Raw genomic sequence first — 23,274 nt, forward strand, 5'->3', positions numbered from 1 at the left:
ATGCAAACATCCTCGCAAAGTCCAATTTTCTGTCCTTTCAAGAGCTTGCAAAATCTTTGGTTTAGAACATGTACTCACCTCTAGCCAAGAATAGGTTCTTTGGCATTCCATTGAAGAAACTGAACCATCTTTGTTCTTTAGGGGGAAACAGAGTATATGTTGTTAGTGAAATATTGCATTCAAGTAAATATAAAGTACTTCTATAAATGTATAAAATCCTAAAAGTTCATCCAGAAAATAAGTTGAGAATGAACTATGTTAATTTAAACTAATCATATTTGATGTGCAAGAAATACAACCATAAATGAAAATATCTAAAAAAAAGCAAAGCTATTCATTTTTTGAACAAATTTAATTAAATAAACAAAATTTACATAATTTCATTCACGGTCTCACTCCTCAGAAAATAAGTAAAGGAAACCAAATTATAGGTAGGCACAAAATTAATTCAGCAAAAGAACTGCATTGTTGGAAACAACATTTTCATAATTCCAATGGAATCAATCATAAGAATAGGACTGTGTCATGTTAAATAAATGCGAACAAAGTTGTGATAGAGGAGTAAATATTCATACCCTAGAGGAAGATACAAATTTTGTTTTAGATGTGGATATAAGTTCCGCCTGTCTATTATTTCACCTTTGATAGATAAAAAAACTTGCTTATATTGTTAGTCAATATTCCCTTGCTAAGTTGTGATTATATCCATCATGGCATAACCAATATGGAGAGATGATTTGATTCATCAATATTATTATCCATAACAAATATTGATTAACAAAAAAAATTCTGCTCTTAGTCACTTACTGTGGGTTGACAATACAAAAGTGTCTTAAATAAATATTTGAACATTAAAATTCATCTTTATACAATCATACCATAAAGGAAAGAAGGCAATCAACAGAACTAAGTAGCCACTCTTCCTCTGGGTGCTCAACGAGGTTAGGATATATCTTTGAAAGCAGCAATATTGCCTAAAGCATGATAAGAAACAAAATTTGTGAAGTGATGTATATGGCTGCTATATAAATTTTGAGAATTTTCTTCTAAGTTTCACTTTGTTGATGTTCTTGTTATAGGAACGTCATAACTCATCTATATCAAAACATAATAAACTGAAATTGTTGTGCTGACCTTAGTTGCTTCTGCACTAGTGTCTGGTGAAGCCCAGCCATTATCTACGGTCGAAAGTGGCCATGATCCTTTTGATCTATGCCGGAACCAATAACTTGGGTCTCCTGGAGGGTTTGTAGTCATCTGCTTGTTACAAAAAACAGTTTAAATGCCACAAAGCATAAAGGTGAGAAGTTCATATCAAATTTGTTGTTACAAAAAATAATTTGGATAAACTAAAGATGTGATAAACAACAGACTTGTGCTTTCTTTGTATAACTAAGAACCATCTCAATGGCTGGACCATATTCATTAGCAGCGTCTGCTGAAAAGAAGGCCTGTATTATAAGTGCTAACTCCCAGTTTTGGGCGCCATTGTATATCTACAACAAGAATCACACAGCAATGTTATCTTGATTTTCCACTTTGAGAAAAGAACTACTGAATATAAATAATGCAGCATTTTCCACAATGAGGTAGAAATAAATTGAAAGAAAAAGTAAGAATTTCCTAAAAGTAATCCAAATAAACAATTTTTCCTGCTACCCAAAATCCTTTACTCTTCATTCTGAACTATTTCTCTGGCCCATGTATCCACCAAAGACTTACAATCATCCACTGCTCCTCCTTTAAGTCACTTGTTTTGTCAATTGTGAAATTTAATTTTTGTAAGAGTAAAAAATTCTGAGTCAGTGGTTCTCTTGTTATTGTTATTGCCTTAAACATGAAACAATGCTTTAATGCGCGTTTGATATGGTTTTCATTGTACAACTATATCCAAATATCATTAAGAAATAGTTAAAGCATGAGGGGTAGAGAGAAATAAAGAGAATAATGGGAAAATGCATGAAACTACAAGAATAGTTGGAATAAAACATTAGTTTTCATGCCATCTTCAGCAATCCACAAATAATCATGTATCCTTGGAATATGTCGCTTGAGTGCATCTGAATTTGGGTTTTGTACCCAACAACAAATCATGTTCAGGGCCTAATAATCATCAAATGAAAATAGAAAGTTAGCTCTAATCAATTTTGATATATATCACAACAAACAAAATGAAAAAATATCCTCCTACTACTATTAAAGAACACCACATTACAACACAAAACAATGAGAATAATTCTACATATGCTACCATGAATTATGCATTTCCTAATCCCAGCATGACTCATCACTACAGCATAAATGGTTATCAGCCATGGTTTGACACTCCTCATTTATAGAAAATGACTTCTCATGATCCATCCTTACCATTCTACATGTTATTGTTAATAGATAGCACTTCCTTTTGACCCCTTGTTGATTGAAACTTTACATGGTAATTTGGGAATCTAAATAACTTCAAATAAAACTTCTTATGGCTGCAAGAGATGGACTTGAGTTAGGCTAACGTGGAGATAATAAATCAACATATGGAAGATTAATAAGGACCCTTGGTTCTTGGCATATGTATTTACTATAAAAACAACTTGAAACCAACTTCTAGTTTACTAATGAAAAACTAGTGTATATTGTTTTCATCGTTATCTATGTTGACAAATAATTTCTACATTTAGTTGCCAAGATCCAAATATAACCTCATGTTATAAACCAACTGTGAATATAGTGTCTTTGTGCTAGTGATAAGATTTAATGCATTTAGGATAGAGCAAGAGTTCATAGTTCATGTCTTATTATAAAAGTAAGATTAACTACACATGACTCCTAGCTAGGGAATGACTATGAGGAAATCACCACAATAGACAATACCTTTGTAACTGGACATAAGCCAACATATTGAGTAGTTTCATCTTCATAGTGGATATGTTCTAGGATGTGGCTCAAAGCTTTCTCTCTCAACTTATAAAATGGCCAACAATTCAAGACCGGCTCCACAAAAGTGTTCAAACAAGTTGAAACACCTTTGAATATTACTGAAGGTTTATAACACATGTCCTCCTAATGAAAATAGCAAGAGTCAAATAAGCACGAGCACAAGAGTATTGAATAAGCAATTAAGAGGAAACATGTAAACATGGAATGCATTCATACATCTTAATTAGCTCATGTTGAATTGCCATGCTAACGTTGTACAATGCTATATATCATACAAATAAGGAGGTTTTATATTAAGTATCCTAAAAGTTATAAGCTTAGCATGTGATGTATAGTAAATAAGCAAAGGAGACAAATTTAAGTGAACCATAATTTCTATTTTTTTTCTTTTGCAAATGATTCTTTATGAGTTATATATTTTTTACTAATATAACACATAGATAAATCTTTAGTTACAATTCTACAACATCAATTGCATATTCAATCTCACATTTCTTAAAAGAGTCCAAGATGATGATTGTAACATGTATGTATATGTATTTTTTATTGAACATGAGACATGTGTACATTATTCCAAGGTTGACGGCATCGTCTCTACAAAAACAAGCTTAACGATTTACCTCAGATATGCACATTTATCTCCAAATAAGTTAGAGCACATGTCTTTGTCTACGGTACATGCTTTTGTAACACCTCAGAATGCAGGGCATAAACACGGATTTTTAATATCAATTAAGTAATTTATTTGGAGAAGGTTGTCTGACTTTAAAGAGAGCCTGAAATTTTGACCTTTGATCCGTCACTCGGATGGATGAACGGAGACGATCGATTCATAGAGCTCATCAAAAACTTTTTGTTTGACTATTTGTTCGCATTAATTAGACTTTGGATTGTGTATTTACATTTGTCGCAGGGGCTAAAGTGGGAAAACAGCATGAGCTACAGTTACTGTTTCATGCTACAGTAGTCGACCAGGAGTCCAGTGCATTTGCGGGCTTTTCCTAGGTTGCAATCCTACTCTAGCATGACAATTCTAGGGATATAGAGACATGAATTGAATTGCTCAAATGTAAATAGTCAAAGTAAAGAGAGGAATAGGAACGCGTCGATGTTTTTCCTAGTGTTTACACTAAAATTTGTGAAGAAGAACGCAGGAACTCGAAGCTTGCAAGATTGTGTCATCAAGGAATCGATTGCATAATGATCGATATCAGCTGGTTCAGATGCGGCACTGGGGTCGGCTCTCTTTGGATAACATCAGTAGATAACATCAATGAGCTACGGTTGGTGTCGAGAAAAATGTCGGACTCTACAAAAAGAAAAAGATTAGGGTCCAAGTTATCGTAAGTTAGAAATGTTTTCTCTTATACCAAAGTTTGTAATAAGTCATACTTGAGTAGGATTCATGCTTAGGTTCTGGATATAAATATTGGAACCCCGGCTACTGTAAAATGCATCCAATCAATCAATATCAATTACTTTTTCGGCTTTACGCTAACCCTTAGTAGTAGGAGTAGTGTAGATCTCGACGAGTTCTTCAACAAGCAGGGCTGCATCGGTCGAGCCAACCTCCGACTTGTTTGTAAGTACGGTCATGGCTTATACTTCTATTTATAAGGCTACATCGGTCCGGCCGACCTCTTGCGGGCTCTAGTATAAGCTAGTTATTGACTCTTATCTGGTTCAACTACAGTTGCATCGGTTAAGTTCAACCTCCGCTGCTCGAATTGGATTAAGGTCAAGTTATCGACTATACCTAAGGGTGGCATCCTTCGGGTAGATTCATTAAGTTACCGATCTTGCTGATATTCTTATTGTCATTAGTTTCAGCAATATCAACCTGCTCGATCAAGATCAATCTAGATTGGCCTCACATCCTTTTAGTCCATCGTTTAATTTGTTATATTGCGACGGTTCTTACTTTAAATGATGGATTATGTTTCATCGGCCATTTTACTTCAACCTTGATCATGCATAGTACACGGTCAAGGCATGTCTAATCTTGAAAAGGTTTACTAGCTAGTTGAATCTGGCCTATAGCTCGCTATTATGGATGTAACGATCCGATCGATCCCCACTGTTAGTACTTTAGATCGGTGGATGCTAGTTGATAGATTTGTTTTCGACCAGGCATGACCCTGACTGTTTGTTATGCCCGCATCGGCTAAATAGCCGATCGCCCGCACTTTAACGCTTACAGTATGTTTTTATGATCCTGTTAAATGTGAATAGATCTATTTATTTTAAAGATTTGATTTGTTGTCTTTATCATGGCTGTCATCCATCCGATCGAACCCCACTATTAAGGATAACAGGTTAGGTCTGATGAGCTTATAGATCTGTTCATGTTAAATAGTCGATTGTTCACATGCTATAATCCCTTTTTACCTGAATCGGCTATTTCAGCCGATTCACTTGTGCTTCCACACGTGTAGTATGTCTTTCAGAAAACCTATCAATGTATAGACAGTTTTATGAATTCTTTGGCTTCAGTTCATTATTATAATCATAGCTGCCATCGATCTGGTCGAACCTCACTATTGATGGTAACAGATTAGATTTAGAGCGTTTGTAGATACATTTGTACTAGACAGCAGATTTGTTCGCATGTTACATCCTTTCTCATTACTCATCGGCTCAATGCTTTACACTAGTAATATCCACCTAGCTGATGATTTTACTTATATCTGGGTGCATTGGACTTGTTATCATAAAACCAATCGCGACCCACAAACATCGAATTCCTTAAATAGCCGATTTCTTCATGCATCAGCTATTTAGTTGATTTTCTCGTCTGGCTGCTCCCGAAGCGGCACACTTGGAACTATTTGGGCAAAACCGGCATGTTCCACCTTAAATTACTGAAAAACTTTCTCTCCTTATCAATTGCAGGTCAAATTGATTGTCACGCCTTTGGGAATTCGCAGGGTCGAATGGTCCTGCATTGAAGCCAAACAGATCTCTAGCCTTGCTCCATCAAGCAGATCCTTTCGGCTTGTTATGTGCCAGGCGCATCGACACATTTTTGTGCCGACACCGAGGTATCGAAGAGTCACCACTCCCCACTAGTCCTTAGTTAGAGCACCCGCGCAAGGGTGTAGCTCCTCCTTGATCTGCACAAGGATCAAGTGCTCTCTACGGGCTAATTCTTTGACACTCCATCGCGGTGAATCGCCCACAACCGCTCACACCATGACTTGGCTCATCCACAAGCTCCGTCGGATGATCACCGAAGTTCTCAACCACCACCAAGCCATCTAGGTGATGGCGATCACCAAGAGTAACAAGCACAAGCTCTCAATTGACCAAGACAAGCCTAATAACAAGGGTGGATACACACTTGCTACTCCCTATGCACTAATGAGGTCCTTAATCTTGGATTATCAAATCTCAATCACCCCACTAGGCTCTTGCTCTCCCTTGTACTCCAAAGGTGTTTCTCAAGCCGAACATATGGGCAAGAGTACTAAGTTGGACTGAGTAGGAGAGGTATTTATACTCCCTACTTTAAAACATACTCGTTGGGGGTCCAACTCAGCACATATCAGGGTGACCGGACGCTTAGGTCAAAGTGACCGGACGCTGTCCAGTCAGTGGCCAATGGCTACATGATGCCAGCCTAGTTATTAGAGACCAGACTCTAACTAGCGTCCGATTGCCACCCATTAGACGCGTCCGATCAAAAAATTTTCTTCTCTGGATGCTTACTGTTGTTGACTGGACAGCTGCCTCTAGTGCGTCAGGTCACAACTGTCCTCAGCGTCCGGTTCGAAAAGCAAACCCTAGCAACACGAGCTAATACTGACTAGACACGGCATCTGTGAGTACGGTCCAGTGTCCGGTCGATGAACACACCCTAGCTGCATGAGCTAACACTGACCAGACGCGGCACCTGTGTGTCCGGTCCAGCGTCCGGTCATCATCCAAGTCTCCATTCACCTTAAATTTTACCAACTTTGTGAACGACATCGACTTCAATTGATCTATGGGCTATTCTTGAGCTACCTAGTGCTAAGTTTGACAAGTATGCACCACACCTAAACCATTAGACTCATCTATGTCAAGCTACTGGTTCATACCCCCCTTAATAGTATGGCCAAAGAAAAAGAAACAAAGTCCTAAACTACTCTAAGTGTCTCTCCAAAGCCAAACTACACTTAGAACTAGTCCGTCCTTAACCTTGTCATCCATCCTTTGAAAACCGAAGCGATTTCCATCGACAGGGGCATGAAAACCATAATTGCCCAATCAATCACCATTACCATTACCTAACTCAAGTTGCCTCTACAAAATAAACATTAGTCACAGTAATCTTATGTCATCATTAATCACCAAAACCCAACTAGATGCCTAGATGCTTTCAATCTTCCCCTTTTTGGTGATTAATGATAATACAACCTCGAGTATCTATAAAAGATGAGCGAGGTTTTCAACATGCTTGGTTCATATAAGCAATTGACAATAGAAACAAAGGAGGGTTAGGCATGCTTATATGATCCAAGCCAACACAATGTACTTACAAGGTATGAAATAAGCATAAGTACAAAAAGTAAAGCTCATTTGTATCGGAGTAAAACACGAAAGCAAAGCAAATGAGCATAATCAAGTGACATGACATATTTATCAAGGTACAGAACACACATGTCACATAAGTCTCACACATATATCACATATAACATAATGCATGAGAGTAAACATGAATGCATGAAGTATCACACACAAAAGAACGAGTCCATCTCCCACGCTCCCCCTAAATCTAACATACTCGCTCCCTCTCCCCCTTTGGTGTCAAGCACCAAAAACCCAAGGATCGGATGGCGAAGGAGCAGTAGATGAGTCGGGCGTTGAGGTACGATGAGAGATCTAAAACTGAGCTGCATCATCCTCAGACCCGAAACTTTGAGCGGTCGGACCCTCGGTCACTAGAAGTGGAGGTGAAGCGGTCTAGGTCTGCTCTATGGTCTCAGTAATTGGGTTGGCTAGCTGTGAAGTAGAAGCTAAAGGAGAAGCCTGACCCTATGGCTTAGAAGGTGTCAGTGTAGGAAGTGTAGCCTCAACTGTCGCTATCGCTGAAACCTCAAGGGTGGGGGTGACTATCAGAGGTGGCTCGAACGAAGCAATAGAGGACTGTATTGTCTCAGTAGTCCCTGTGACGGGAGCGGCTATGGTAGGAGCACGAGCTCTGAAACTCAGGCGGTGTAGGCTATCCTATGAGCTCACTGAAAGTAGCACCCAGACTCCTAAAGATAGGGGTGTTCATCACTAGCACAGACATGGACTGAGTAGGAGTGAAGCCCATAACTATAGGAGTAAAGTGTTGAGCCTGCTCTATCCCTGGTGAAGTAAACCACTGAGACACCTGCTTGGTAGGTGAGGCAAACTGTGCAGCCGGCTTGTCCCTAACTCTGAAACCCACTAGGCTATATAGCTGGAGTCACTAGGGTAGTAGTAGCAGGATGACCGAGCTGCAACATGTGCTGGTGAGGAGCAATCGCTGTAGCAAAAAAGACATGTTGCATGAACCCAAGAAGCTGCTACTAAATGATAAGCTACTGCTACTGCATGGCCTGCTGCTGTTGCTAGAACTGATCCTAACAGGTCTATAGCTGAGCGAGAGTGCCAGTTGTGGCATGTGCCTAGCGAGTCTATTCCTGCTACATCCTATCAAGAATCGCTATTAGAGCAGGGTCTATCTATGGTGGCTGGGGTGGAGTTGAGCTGGAGCCACCGGCCTCGCTGTTGTGAGCCCATGGGGGCATCCATGGAATAAGCCGGTAGTCATCATCTGAGCTATCAATCGAGTCACTCTCGACCACATCCTCTTGTTGTACCTCAAGCTACTAGAGCTTTGTCTCGACAATAGCCCTAATGGCCTCATCCTGCTCTACTATAGTCTCTAGCACCTCTAGCCTCTGGCGATGGCTCAGCGTCGGTGTCCTACTCCTAGTACTGGAACCCATCAGCTGGCGCATGTCATACTTGGGGAACTCAGTAGTAGTGCTAGTCAACTTAGAACTACCGAAGGGGGTATATGTGAACATGCCTTGAGTATAAGAAAGCAGATCCAATGGGCATATGGTAGCTGACGATGGCCCTTGAATCCCTCTACAAGAGTGTCCTCCATCTCTGAAAGTAGTAACTCCCAAATATCAAACGGCATCTGAGAGATCAGGTGGTGGACTAGCCACAGCCAAATGTGAGTCAAACCCTCGTGATAATCACCTCTCGGTAGCAAGGTCCTCCTCATAACAACATCTAAGAGACAAGCCAGTAGGTGTAAGGGCACCTAGAGTCCATCGCGAGCCCTTGCCAAATGGCTCCTAAAAATAGGCCCTGACAAGGTCAGGTGGGTGGCACTATGCCGCCATGAGGACGTCTTGGTGGCTGAGTCTGTCCATACCAAATCTGGTGAATCTGGGTGGCTGACTCTAGAATCCATAGTATCTCTCTCACTCTATTGTTGTACAGCCTATGGTCACGTCCTTTGAAGGTGAAGTGAATGAACCTGTGACTAGGGTCAATCTACAAAGAAGCGTAGAACTCTCTGACCCAGCTAGCAATGTACCTACCGGTCCACCCCAAAAGGTCTGCCAAGCCTAGGCAGGTAAGTGAGGTGGGGACGAACCTGCTCTCCTCCAGCGGCCACTATAGCCTCTAAACGGCACACCCTCTAAGATCTGAAAGCTACCCTACTGTTCAGATATACATTATAGAAATCTTCCTGGAGCACAATGTGGAAGCCCTTTGAAGCTCTCTCATCATGCTGAGGTGGGAACCACTGCTCAACCTCCATAAAGCGTAGCTGCTGCACTTGCTGATCTGTGGTAGTCCCTCAAGTCCAAATGCTCTACTAGCGGCGGGCCTCGTGGTCTGGGAGGTGGCCGAGAGCCACGCCTCTACCTCTCTGGCATGGGTGTCACCTGAACACAAGCACAACCTGAGCGTCATAGTGGCTGCTCCTACTACTGCTTTGCCTCCTCCTGATGCTACCTAGTGTCCTCCTGGGGCTCAATCTCCTCTACACGACTGCCCTCTAGTGCCTCCTCCAAAGGGACATGCTGACCACCAAGCATGATAGTACCACGTGGACTACCATGCCTAGCCTCAAGCTCCTCGACTGTGGCCCTCTGAGCTGGTGACAACTGATCGCTAACACAAATACCACAACCTCTACCACCTCTCTCAGCATGCTCTACGACGGCGGCCACTGCTACTGCTCTCTATGCCTCTATGTCACCACGCTTGCGCTTCTTCTTTGTAATTGTCTTCTTTGGCCCCTTCCCCTTCTCCTGCTCTATTAGGCGAGGCGGATGGCTCTCATCACCAGGACCACCCCTGATGTTCTTGCACCTAGCCATACTGACACTCTCTGAATATAATCACCACTAAAAAGACCAACTATCAAATCAACTACCCTCTAACGAGACAACCACTAGCAAAAAGAACCACTGTCAGCTGACACTCATGAGGCTTGGCCTCAATCCGTACTCATGGGCTTGGCTTTGAGTTGTCTGTCACTGTCCATAGCCAAGCAATGTCACTGCCCAAACTAGCTGCATGGAAGGAATAGAGGAATGTATATAAGCATTATATACTCTAGAGATAAGCAACTCCCTATTGAAGCAAGCAATTAGGTAAGAAAGGAATGAGTAATGGCTTGCTACCTAACAAATCCCTATGAAAAGGAGAGAACTGAGCATGTCGGGGCTCCACACAATCAAGGTAAAGTTCCTAGAAAGTGAGGTTCGCTAGAGCCGAGGGAGTCGATGCCAAGGGAGAAGAAGAAATCTTTGGTGGCGGCGGCGCACACGGCGAGCGGTGGCGAGGAAGGCATGGCGGTGGCGGTGCCGGTGCGGTGTGGGAAGGTGCGATGGTGGTGGCGACACGGGTGTGGTGAGGGAAGGCATGATGGCGGTGGTAGCGCGAGCGCGGCGAGGGAAGGCATGGTGGCAGTGGTGACAAGGGCATGGTGAGGGAAGGCGTGATGGCATACGAAAGGAAGACGGGTGGTGGCCGATTTGATTTGGAGAGAAAAGTCAGTGTGGACCCCACGTGACAGTCATAGATTGGAAATAGATCGTGTGAGCATTGTTGCGACCGGACGTGCCTTTGCATATGACCGGGCGCTACATCTCCTAAGTCTGATTAGGAACAGATAGGTCCAGAAATGCTCTCGCCATGACCGGACGCGTCCGATCTCATGCGATCGGACGCACTGTAGGGTCCGGTCATTTTTCGAGGAGCACCACTTAACGACCGGATGCAGCATCAAGTGCAGACCGGACGTGGATGAATTATTGTTCACATGTCAGTTCACTTGAACACCAAATGGCTGAACGCGGCAGGCAGAGTGACTGGACGCACCAAGCAGAGAGTTCGGTCTAGTGTCCGGTCCATGTTCCACAGCAGTTCCTCCTTTCTCCGCGACGTTTTGTCCCAATCTAGTCCCAACTTCGATAAGACCAAAATAAACACCAATTGGGACAGATATGAGAGACCTCTCTCAAACCCTCAAGTTTTTAAAAATAATTTGCCTTCGGCTATTGTTCTTTCTAGAAAAATAGGCAACACTAGAGTCGAGGAGCAACATGTGGCAGGGTTTATAACCAATAGGAGCTTCAAATGCTCTCACTATTTGTTGATGAACACAGCAGATGCTAAAAAAATAACTGAAAAGAAACGACAAAACAATACACATGCATATGCAATGCAATACTTGAAGGAAAATCTAGTTGCTTGTCAAGTTTGATCCAAGGTTAAGCTTTTTCACATGCTTTTTCGGTGGTTATCTTAACCATGTTAGACAAGCCCTAAGTGCTTTACTAAAAACTAAACATGTTTTATATTACAATGCAATGCAAAGGACAACACAAGCTCATTTTTTAGTGAAGTTACTTAGGTCAAGCACATTGTGCTCATTCCTCAACCGACAAAACGTAGCCTCATCTAGTGGTTTTGTAAAGATATCAGCCAATTGATCCTCGGTCCTTACACCTTCTAGTGATATATCATTTTTAGCAACATGATCTCTAAGAAAGTGATGTCAGATATCTATGTTCTTGGTGTGAGAGTGTTGGACCAGGTTATTAGCAAGTTTTACCACGCTCTCATTGTCATACAAAAGAGGTACCTTTTCTAGAACTATACCATAGTCTAGAAGAGTTTGCTTCATGTAAAGGATTTGTGCACAACAAGCACCCGCGACAATGTACTCCGCCTTGGTGGTGGACAAGGCCACATGATTTTGCTTCTTAGAGATCCAAGACACTAGTGATCTACTAAGCAAATGGCACCCTCAGAATATGCTTTTTCTATCAATTTTGCAACCGGCATAATTTGAATCGGAATAGCCAACTAGATAGAATCTAGCTCCTTTGGTATACCAAAGACTAATGCTTGGTGTGTACTTAAGGTACCTAAGGATTCTTTTAACGGCAACCATGTGAGCCTCCTTAGTATTAGCTTGAAATCTAGCACACATACACACATTAAACATGATGTTGGGCCTAGATGCAGTCAAGTATAACAAGCTGCCAATCATAGAACGATAGAGAGTTTGATCAACCGATTTACCTTCTTCATCTAGGTTGAGATGTCCATTAGATGACATTGGTGTCTTGATTGGCTTACATTCATCCATTTTAAATTTCTTGAGAAGATCCTTGGTATATTTTTCTTGAGAGATGAAGATCCCTTCTCTCATTTGCTTGACTTGAAAACCAAGAAAGAATGTAAGCTCTTCAATCATAGACATCTCTAACTCCTTCGACATTAACTCACCAAACTCTTTGTAATATTCTTCATTTGATGAGCCAAATATGATATCATCAACATATACTTGACAAATGAAGATCTCTCCATCAAGCTTCTTAGTGAATAGTGTGGTGTCAACCTTCCCAATGGTGAAGCCCTTCTCAATGAGGAAATTCCGAAGGCGCTCATACCAAGCTCTTGGGGCTTGCTTTAGCCCATATAGCTCATTGGACAACTTATAAACATGATTATAATATCTAGGGTCTTCGAACCCAGGAGGTTGATCAACATAGACTAGTTCATTTATAAAACCATTTAAAAAAGCACTTTTAACATCCATTCGATATAATTTCATTTCATGATGAGATGCATATGCAAGAATGATACGAATGACTTTAAGTATTGCAACCGGTACAAAAGTCTCTCTAAAATTCAACCCTTCAACTTGAGAGAACCCCTTTGCAACTAGCCTTGCCTTGGTCCTCACAACGATGCCTTGATCATCTTGCTTGTTATGGAACACCCACTTTGTTTCAATGACTCTTGCATCCTGTGGTCGCTCTTCAAGTGTCCAAACTTCATTGTGGGTGAAGTTATTCAATTCTTCATACATAGTATTTATCCAATCCAGATCTTGAAGAGCTTCTTCTACATTCTTAGGCTCAATGCAAGAAACAAACGAGTGATGTTCAATAAATGAAGCAAGTTTTTTAAAGCGATTCATTACACCCTTTGAAAGACTCCCTATGATGAGATCTTGTGGATGTGCTTGTAGTAGGGGTGAATTTCTTCTATCAATTACTTAAGGAGGAGGATATGGAGCATCAACATCTTAGGCTTGTGCCACCATTTGGTCATGGGAGACGTGAGTATCTTCATTTTCTACTCTTCCATCTTTATTATCATCTTATAGCACATTTGATGAAGAAGGTGGATCAATTACTTGTACATCATCTTTGGGTTTGATGTCTCCAACCGGAATATTCTTCATGGCCTCCCTCAATGGTTCATCACCTACATCATCAAGATTCTCATGTGCTCCTTGGGAGCCGTTAGATTCATCAAATTCCACATCATATGTTTCTTCAACCAAGTAGGTGGTATGATTAAATACTCGATATGCTTTGGACTTTGATAAGTAACCAACAAAAAAACCAATATCACAATGTCTTTGGAACTTCCCTAGGTGTTGCCGCTTCTTGTAGATGTAGCATTTGCAACCAAACATCCGAAAGAATGAGATGTCCAGCTTTTTCCCATTGAGCAACTCATAAAGGGTCTTACCAAGAAACTTTTGGAGAAATAGGCGGTTGGATGCATAGCATGTGTGTTGATAGCTTCCGCCCATAGATCTTGAGGTGTATTATACTCATCAAGCACTGTTCTTGCAAGGGTGATTAGTGTCCAGTTCTTTCTCTCTACTGCACCATTTTGTTGAGGGGTATAGGTTGCGGAGACCTCATGCTTGATCACAACTTTATCACAATATGCTTCAATTTTTGGGTTGTCAAATTCTTTTCCATTGTCACTTCTTATCTTCTTGAGCTTCACTTCAAATTCATTTTGTGCTCTCTTGGCAAACTTCGTGAAACATGCGACCACTTAGGTCTTGTCATGAAGGAAGAACACCCAAGTGTATCTAGAGTAGTCAACTATCACAAGACAATATAGATTGTCTCACAAACTCTTGTAAGTTGTTGGTCCAAATAGATCTATATGGAGAAGCTCTAGCACTCTTGTTGTTGATATGTAAGCTTTGGTTGGATAAGTGTTTGTAACTTGCTTACCGACTTGACATGCACTGCAAAGCTTATTGTACAAAGCTGGCTCCCGAGGATCTGCCGCCTATGGAGACGCACGGGCCTCCACTTTTCTGCCCAGATAAGAAACCCGGCTACTCCTTCAAACTTGTGCAAAAAATAAATAAATGAATAAACAAAGTATACATGTATATCACACCATTGTCACTTACAGCCTACTATACTCGTGATTCGCGAGTGACCATATTATTTTTGAAATAAACTGAATTCATTTAGAGAGGTCTTACTAATGGTTGCATGAGTGAGCCTAGCCATGCATGTCGTTTGCACCTCCGCATGACATAAAAATTCCAAACCATATACGTGTTTGGTTCCATAGGGTAGTACCCACAAACAAAAACAAAGACTTCTAAACTAATTACAACACTAACCTTTGGTGCACATGCACCACTTTTGGACTGGAGCATGTTACCTGCGGCTCCGCTCTGTGCATGCTCTTATCAAGTATGCCCTTCAGGCTAAACCTTCGTGTTTGTTCAAAGGATCAACCGTCTTTGCAGGATTAAAACCCTTACTGAGAGTATCTCATACTTATTCGTGACTGTCATCTTGTGACTAGCTCCGTATCCTCAAAAGACCAAATGCACAACCACCTTCGCTGAAAAACTCACGCTCCTCCGGGCCAAAACACCCCCGTCGACCTCGATAACCATTGGCCTGCGGCAGCCTCCGGCCCGAGCAGCAAAGTCGTCCGGGCTCGAACCACCCTCGGCAGTCCGCGCAGCACCAGCTCAGGCTGTTTTGGCGAAGCTCGGGTTGGTCCATGCTGACCCGCAAATGTTGTATGTGTGAGATAAACACTCCGACGGCTCCTCCAAATTAACTCATTGAGTAAAAAAAAAAACCTTCGCTGTAGTTTGGACCCGGAGGAGTTCATGAGTCCGTCAGCGCCTTCCGGCAAACGGGCAGCGTGTTCCCCCGAACGCCTGCGTCCGTCCAAGTACACCCACACTGGACCAATACCTCCGTCCCGGACCGAGCCAACCTCGGCCTTCCCGCGTCCGCTACACCATGAAGCCTAGCACCCCCAGCGGTCGAAGGTCTTAGTCAGCCGTTCGAGCCCCTGTGGCAGCCAAGCGAAGAACCATCCGCCCATCGTGAATTCTAAATATAAAAATCAGTGTCATAGGCGGGCTTCGAACCTGCCCTATAGTACTCCAACTTTAAATCTTTGCCAAGCATTCTGTTGCACATCTATTTGTGAAGTTACTTTGTAAATTTCCACCAAGGCCGAAGTGCAGATCGACAAACTTCCATTGAAACGATTGTGAATAGACAACAGATGAGTTCACACGAGGGACATTCTCGCTCGGAAGTGTAGGCTGACAACTTTCCAATAAGCTTTTGTGGTTTTGCAACTCAAAAACCTCATTGCTCTTACCCTCTCTGGTGAGTTGTCTCACCCACTCACAATTTTATAACTCAAGCGCTTTAACCTTCGCGACACAACTAATGTCCACTAAACGCGGCCTTGCAATACCCTCAAACCATGTTTAAAATCCTATGTCGTGGCATTCACCATGACCTGCGTTGGAAATTTTACAAGTGTCACAAAAATTAAAATTGCTCGTGCTAATATGCAGGTTATCAGCAATGCGAGTATATTCTCGCCCACCCAAACAAACCCCTTCTTAGAACTATCTCTACGTCTAATTGCATTCCATATCCTCGCGAGGTAACATTCTCCCGCATACATATCAAAACATTTGCACCAATCTCAATCACCTTTACGAGTGACTGACACTCAATACCTTCGTACGAAAGTTTAAAAACAAACTAACAATTGTGCTAACCTTCGTCTTGTAAGGCAGTACCTCTATATTGCAGGTCTCTACACTTCATTCAAGGTAATGAACTTTTTAACACCCAAATCTTACCACACTTACTCAGACAATATATCATCTTTGTCACAGTGATCATACCTTTGCTTATCTCGTGCTTCAAACTTCTTACGTCCCATATGTGAAAAAATTTATACTATATGCTGTTTTGCAGGATTCACCTTCGGCAACACTCCACAATTTTTATGTGGTTACAAGTTATTCAAATACCTACATAGACTAATCCATAATTATCAAATATGCTTTCAGTTTCATTTTATTTTGTAGGGACCGAATCACCAGCCCTGAATCTCTCACACATATAGTCACATCTAAAATATCACATTTCTTGAATGCTCGGCTTACCTTCGCACTTATCGAGCATTTCACATAAATGCATCAAACGCAATCATCATACCATCACATTACATGATCATGTTGCATACCAAACCTCACTTCGCACTCCGAAAGACAAAGGAGGACGAAGAGGGTGGTCACAAAAAAGCACCCTCGCTAACAACAACGCGAGGGGCTCACCACAACCAAACCTCACTTCGGCCTCTCAATTACAAAGGAGGACGAAGAGGGAGGTCACACTAAGACTCTTTGATGAATCCGATATATGAAAATAACTTTGTTTTGCAGGGCTGCTTGTTTGCACATAACTTTTGCAAAGCAAGTCGAATGTTTCTCATGAAATCTTATCGACTTCACAATACTTATGAGATTCTCTTGTATGACTTCGCCATGCCTACAAGGGAAACTCCTCGCCCAGCAAAAATAAAAGAAAAACAGGAGCTTCATCGACATCAACAATACCTTCTCCAAACTTTCTGGAGAAGGAACCCTCGTCATCAACCTCGGCGTACCTTCGTCATCAACCAAGACAACCCCAACAATACCCTCTCCAAATATTTTGAAGAAGGTACCCTCATCATCAACCTTGGTGTACCTTCTTCATCAACCAAGACAACCCCAACAATACCTTCTACAAACTTTCTGGAGAAGGAACCCTCGTCGTCAACCTCGGCATACCTTTGTCATCAACCAAGACAACCACAACAATACCCTCTCCAAATATTTTGGAGAAGGTACCCTCGTCATCAACCTCGGTGTACCTTCGTCGTCAAACAAGACAACCCCAACAATACCCTCTTCAAATATTTTGGAGAAGGTACCCTCATCATCAACCTCGGTGTACCTTCGTCATCAACCAAGAAAACCCCAACAATACCCTCTCCAAATATTGTGGAGAAGGTACCCTCGTCATCAACCTCAGCGTACCTTCGTCATCAACCAAGACAACCCCAACAATACCCTCTCCAAATATTTTAGAGAAGGTACCTTTGTCATCAACCTTGGCATTCCTTCGTCGTCAACTAAGACAACACCAACAATACCTTCTCCAAATATTTTAGAGAAGGCACCCTCGTCGTCAACCTCGGCGTACCTTCGTCATCAACCTCGGCGACTTCAACATCAACGCACCTTCTCCAATATTCTAGATAAGGTACCTTCTTTATCGACTCCAGTGACTTCAACGAGCCTTCTCTAGCATTTTGGAGAAGGAACCTTCATCATCAGCCTAGGCGACTTCAACAAACCTTCTCCAGGATTTTGGAGAAGGAACCATCGTCATCAGCATAGAGACATCAACAAAACCCTCTCCAACATTCTGAAGAAGGAACCTTCGTCATCGACTCCAGTGACTTCCTTCGTCATCAGTATAGACAACATCAACAAAACCTTCTCTAGCATTTTTGAGAAGGAACCTTCGCCATTAGCCTAGATGACTTCAACGCCCCTTCTCTAACATTCTTGTGAAGGAACCTTCATCATCGACTTCGGCGACTTTAACGAACCTTCCCTAGTATTCTGGAGAAGGTACCTTCATCATCAGCATGGGCGACACTAACACACCTTCTCCAACGTTCTGGAGAAGGTACCCTTGCCATCGACCTCGGTAGTGCCAACACATCAGCAAGGGGCTCACCTTCAACCTCGGTGAATTCGATCGCACCCTCGTCTACACTTTGGCAAGGGGCTTGTTGTCGACCCTGGTGGTGCCAACACATCGGCAAGGGGCTCGCTGTCAACCTCGGCGACATCAACCGCAACCTTGCCAACACATCGGCAAGCGGCTTGCCTTCAACCTCGGCGACTTCGACCGCACCCTTGTCTACACTTCGGCAAGGGGCTCATTGTCGACCCTGGCGGTGCCAACACTTCGCCAAGGGGCTCGTCATCAACCTCGGTGACATCAACCGCAGCCTCGCCAACACATCGGCAAGCAGTTCGCCTTCAACCTCGGTGACTTCAACCGCACCCTCGCCAACACTTCGGCAAGCGGCTCGCCATCGACCCCGGCGGTGCCAACACTTCAGCAAGGGGCTCACCATCGACCTCAGCGACATCGACCGCACCTTCGCCACACTTCACTAAGGGGCTCGCTGTCGACCTTGGCGGCATCAACCGCACCCTTGTCAACACTTTGGCAAGAGGCTCGCAATCCGACGTTAGCGGTACCAACACTTTGGCAAGGGGCTCTCCATCGACCTCGGTGATATCAACCTCACCCTCACCAACACTTCATTAGCTGTCTCGACCTCACATTTGGGTTGAAGATCCGCATCTACCTTTGGCACCATCGGCACCATCTACATCACCATCGCCTCGCTTGTCTGCTTCGATGTCAACTTTGGCTCTGCTAGGCTACCCTAGGAACAAGGGCCCACCATTATCAACAGCATCAACTACTTTCAATGATGACTTCAACTTCGCCCTGCCATCACCCTTGGCTAAAGTGAAGAACCTCCCCCAAAGTTCATCATCAACACCATCGATACGAAACCCCTGCCTGCTCATAAGCACCAGCCAAGAGGGGCTAACGGGGTGCATTAGGGGACCAATTCAACCTGGAGGACATGTTTTGCCCGCTGCTCATGAGCCGGAGGAGGCAAGCCCTGCTGGCTACAACAACTACTCCATCCATGTCCACCTCGACAAATGTGTCATCATCGACCTTCGGTGGCAACTCCCGCGTCCATCTATGTCTGACAACCGCGACCGCTATAACGACTGCTTGCGCTACTACAACTACTTCAGCTATAGAGAGCTACTCCCGATAAGGTGGAGACACTCACTGGCTGCTGAGTCAAGAAGGAGCTAATAAGTCATCGACCTTGGCAACAAGTCATCATCGTCAAGTCATGGCCTCTGATCCTCGACGCTGAAGCGCTTCCTGCTATGAGGACACCCATTGAAGCCTAGGATTGACTAGTGAATTCTACTCTTAGGCCTTTTTCCTATTATTGTAGCGACTAGGCTTTGTTGTACCACCAAAACCTAGTGGCTAAGGAGCTACTGTGGGGGTAGGGCTGGCTGTGCCTACCCCCTCCATGTAAAAAGGCCTAGTTCTTAGTAGGCCTGAGGACCTTTATGTAAATTCATGAACTGAAAGGGGTGGGGAGGAAGATACATCATCCCACCTCCCTTATAAATAAAACCCAAGGACAAAGGGGAAGGGGCTCTCTCTTCCCACTATATTCTCCTATGTGGGACTAGCTCCCTAGCTTTCCCTTCACCCCGGTGAAGGTACCTTCGTTCTTGCGAAGGTACCTTCGTTCTTGCGAAGGTACCTTCGTCTGTCCGGGTGATGGTACGCGCGAAGGACTACATCCTAACAAGGTTTGAGTGAAATTCACAATTGCAAGTGGATTAAATATGTTAAATGTGAACATGTGTTACAACAACAACTTTTTTGGGAAAAAAAATAAATGCTAGACAAATTAACCTAAGACTGGATATGTATTCTTTTAATCGTGGCCATAGTTCTTAGGATGGACGGCTAAGGATGTCTTTATTTATATCTGTATTTAGATGGTATATGTGGAGATTTATTTTCATAAAGGAAAACAACCACATTTAGGCGTGATGTAAGGGTGATGTCATCAAGCTAATAAGGAGCAAGGCATGCACCGGCTTGGTGTGCAAGGCGAGGTGGCTCTGATTCATATACCAACTTAAGGTGAGGTGGCTCTGATTCATGTACCGGCTTGGCATGGCATAAGCACCGACCCGTACGTGATTTTTTTTAGTTATTAAATAAACTGCAAAGTGGCCAGCACCATAAACGCTTCTATTTAGTTGTGACCATTTCCTTAGAGTAAGGTTGTTGCTTCCGACGCAAACTCCACAGACGTGGTGTCAGACTCAGCAGGCGGGGCGAGCGGACGATAACTCTTCATACTTTTTATTAGGCGGGGATAACTCTTCATACTTTTTATTAGGCATGTTGTGTAGTATTTATGTGTATGTGTATGTGTATGTGTATGTGTATGTGTATGTGTATGTGTATGTGTATGTGTATGTGTATGTGTACGTGTACGTGTACGTGTATGTGTACGTGTACGTGTACGTGTACGTGTACGTGTATGTGTATGTGTATGTGTAAACATAAATAGTAGATAGAAGGTATTTTCTATTTGGGTTAGGACTCCTATTCACGTTAGTCAGATGGGAGGAATTAGATTAGGATTCCTAGTTAAGTTTTTTTCTATTTAGTTTAGGACTCCTATTCACCTTAGTCGGGATGGGAGGAATTAGAATAGGATTCCTAGTTATCTAAGTTGTCTCAAAACGCCCTGCATATGCTATATATAAAACAGAGTTACAGAGGGACGAACAAACATAATTTCTATATTCACTGAGTGAGTTTGTGGAAGACAGACCAAAAAAATGGGTGGACAAAAAAATGATCGAAAATTTTGCCTCTTTATTATTAGGTATAGAAGTCATCTCCACTTCTCAAGTCTAGTGTGAGCAGGAAAGAGAAAACCCACATGTGCTCACTTACCTCGCTGGGCCGGACCAACTGGAATGGGGCGAAGGGCGCGAGCCCGGTCCATCTTCCAAAGGCTGCGCTAGGACGTCGTCTGTTTGTATTGGGTTTATTAGGGTTTAGGATTTTTGTAGCAGCACATCTATATCTATAATTTTCGGCCATTTTTTTCATCCATCTATTTTTTTTGTCCGTCTTCCTCTAACTACAGGACAATAGAGAGTTTCTTCCGTCCAAACTTATATATATAACATGATACGGAATTCGATTCTAAAACGTACTGGGTCAGAAACGGAAAGTCTAGATTCCTATGTTTTTTAATATTTATATTGGAAAATGGAAAAGGGAAAAGTGACGGATTAAAACCAATCCAAAGTGACGGAACCAATGGGATGCGGAAAAAGAAGACAGCGAAAAATTAAAAAACGAATGTATTTGTCTAAATAAAAATAAGCCGCCGGTCAAGAAAAAAAGAAAAGAAAAAAATACTAACAAAAAATACTCTCCAAAAACATCTTAGGTAACCTAAATAGTTAGGAACCCAATATACTAATAAATAAATAGAAAGAATAGGATAAAGTAGAAATTAAGAAGATCTTTTTTTTGTCCAACTCAGTTCGCCTCTGAATATTAAATCATGGAAAGTTTTTTGTCCGACTCCATTCGTTTCCGTGGCTTTTTCCAACTCTCATTTCGTTTTTCTTCGGTATCCTTTTTCATCTTCTGGAGTAACGCTGCTATAGATCTGACATTCACTGCTGGCTTCATCGCTGTCGGTTTTTAAGAAACCGTAGTTTTTTTTGACATATCCGACAGTGATAGGACCAACCGACAGTGATATTGGGCCATCACTGACTGATACTATGACTGTCGGTTGTAGCCATGAACCAAAACTGATATTGGGTCACCACTGTCGGTTTTTTGAAATCGATAGTGATATAGTACAAGAAAACTTTCATAACTCTCTCATAGTATGTCTGATGAAGACGACCTTTATATCAAAGTTATAGTACTCGACGAGATCTACAACTTTGTAGTTCAAACTTTTTTGATTTGAGATCTTTTGGATATCCAAATATACATCACATGATTTGTAGAGTTAATACCAAACGAGTCCATATGTTCCAAGTCATAAGTGAGTGTGTAGTGGCAGTTAAAGATCTCGGATGAAGAAGTGGCCAAAACAAAAGTTGTAAATATTGAAACGTTATGCAACTTTGTAGTTTACAAGTTTCTTATTTGAAGTCGTTATGACATCACTCTATTTGATTCATAAGATTTCATAGAAGTTAATACCAACTAAAGCCATATGTTCCATAGTCATAAGTGAGTGTGCAGTAGTATTTGGGAATTTCAGATGAAGAAGCAACCAAAATAAAACATATAGATCTCAAAAAGTTATGCAAATTTATAGTTGACAACTTTTTCACTTGAAACCATTGATCTAACAAAATTACGGTTGATTTCTCAAATTTAAAATTTGAATTTTTTCAAATGATCTCGGATGGAGAAACACCTAAAATAAAAGTTATAGATATTGAAAAGTTATGCAATCTATACAGTTGATAACTTTTAAATTTGACATCATTTATCCAACAAAAATTACTAGTTTAATTTTCTCACATTTGAAATTCAAATTCTTCAAATGACCTCGGATGAAAAAATGACCAAAAATAAAGTTGTAGATCTTAAAGAGTTATAAAACTTTGTAGTTGACAACTTTTTCATTTGAAATCATTTATGGTCTCAGATACTTATTTCAAAATCAGATGAACATAAAATGGCTATGACGAATATCTCATTTGGACACAAACATCTCACTGGTGGAGTGGTTAGGGGACGAAGAGTGTGACTTGGGACTTGGGACACGCTACCGTGTGGCTATCCAATGGGGGTCTCTCCCAGTATAAAAAAATTTTCCCCTATTTTACAGCCCATTTTTAGGATTTCCAGGAAAACCACGTCAATGTCGGTTTTTAGGAACCGGTAGTGATGTCAACCCCCATCACTGTCGATATGCCACTGTCGGTTCAAAATCCAGCAGTGAATTGGGATTTTGAACCGACAGTGATGTGAAGAACTGGGGTAGTGTAAGACTCTTGCCTCTGCC

General features: G+C 42.1%; 1 pseudogene; it reads right to left on the minus strand.

Moving 5' to 3' along the window:
- The window catches only part of LOC136548510 (achilleol B synthase-like), a 46,545-nt pseudogene extending 43,497 nt beyond the window's left edge, over window positions 1-3,048 (minus strand).
- Between the last annotated feature and the right edge of the window lie 20,226 nt (window positions 3,049-23,274).

Source organism: Miscanthus floridulus, chromosome 4 (genome assembly GCF_019320115.1).
Source record: "Miscanthus floridulus cultivar M001 chromosome 4, ASM1932011v1, whole genome shotgun sequence".
NCBI classification, from domain to species: domain Eukaryota; kingdom Viridiplantae; phylum Streptophyta; class Magnoliopsida; order Poales; family Poaceae; genus Miscanthus; species Miscanthus floridulus.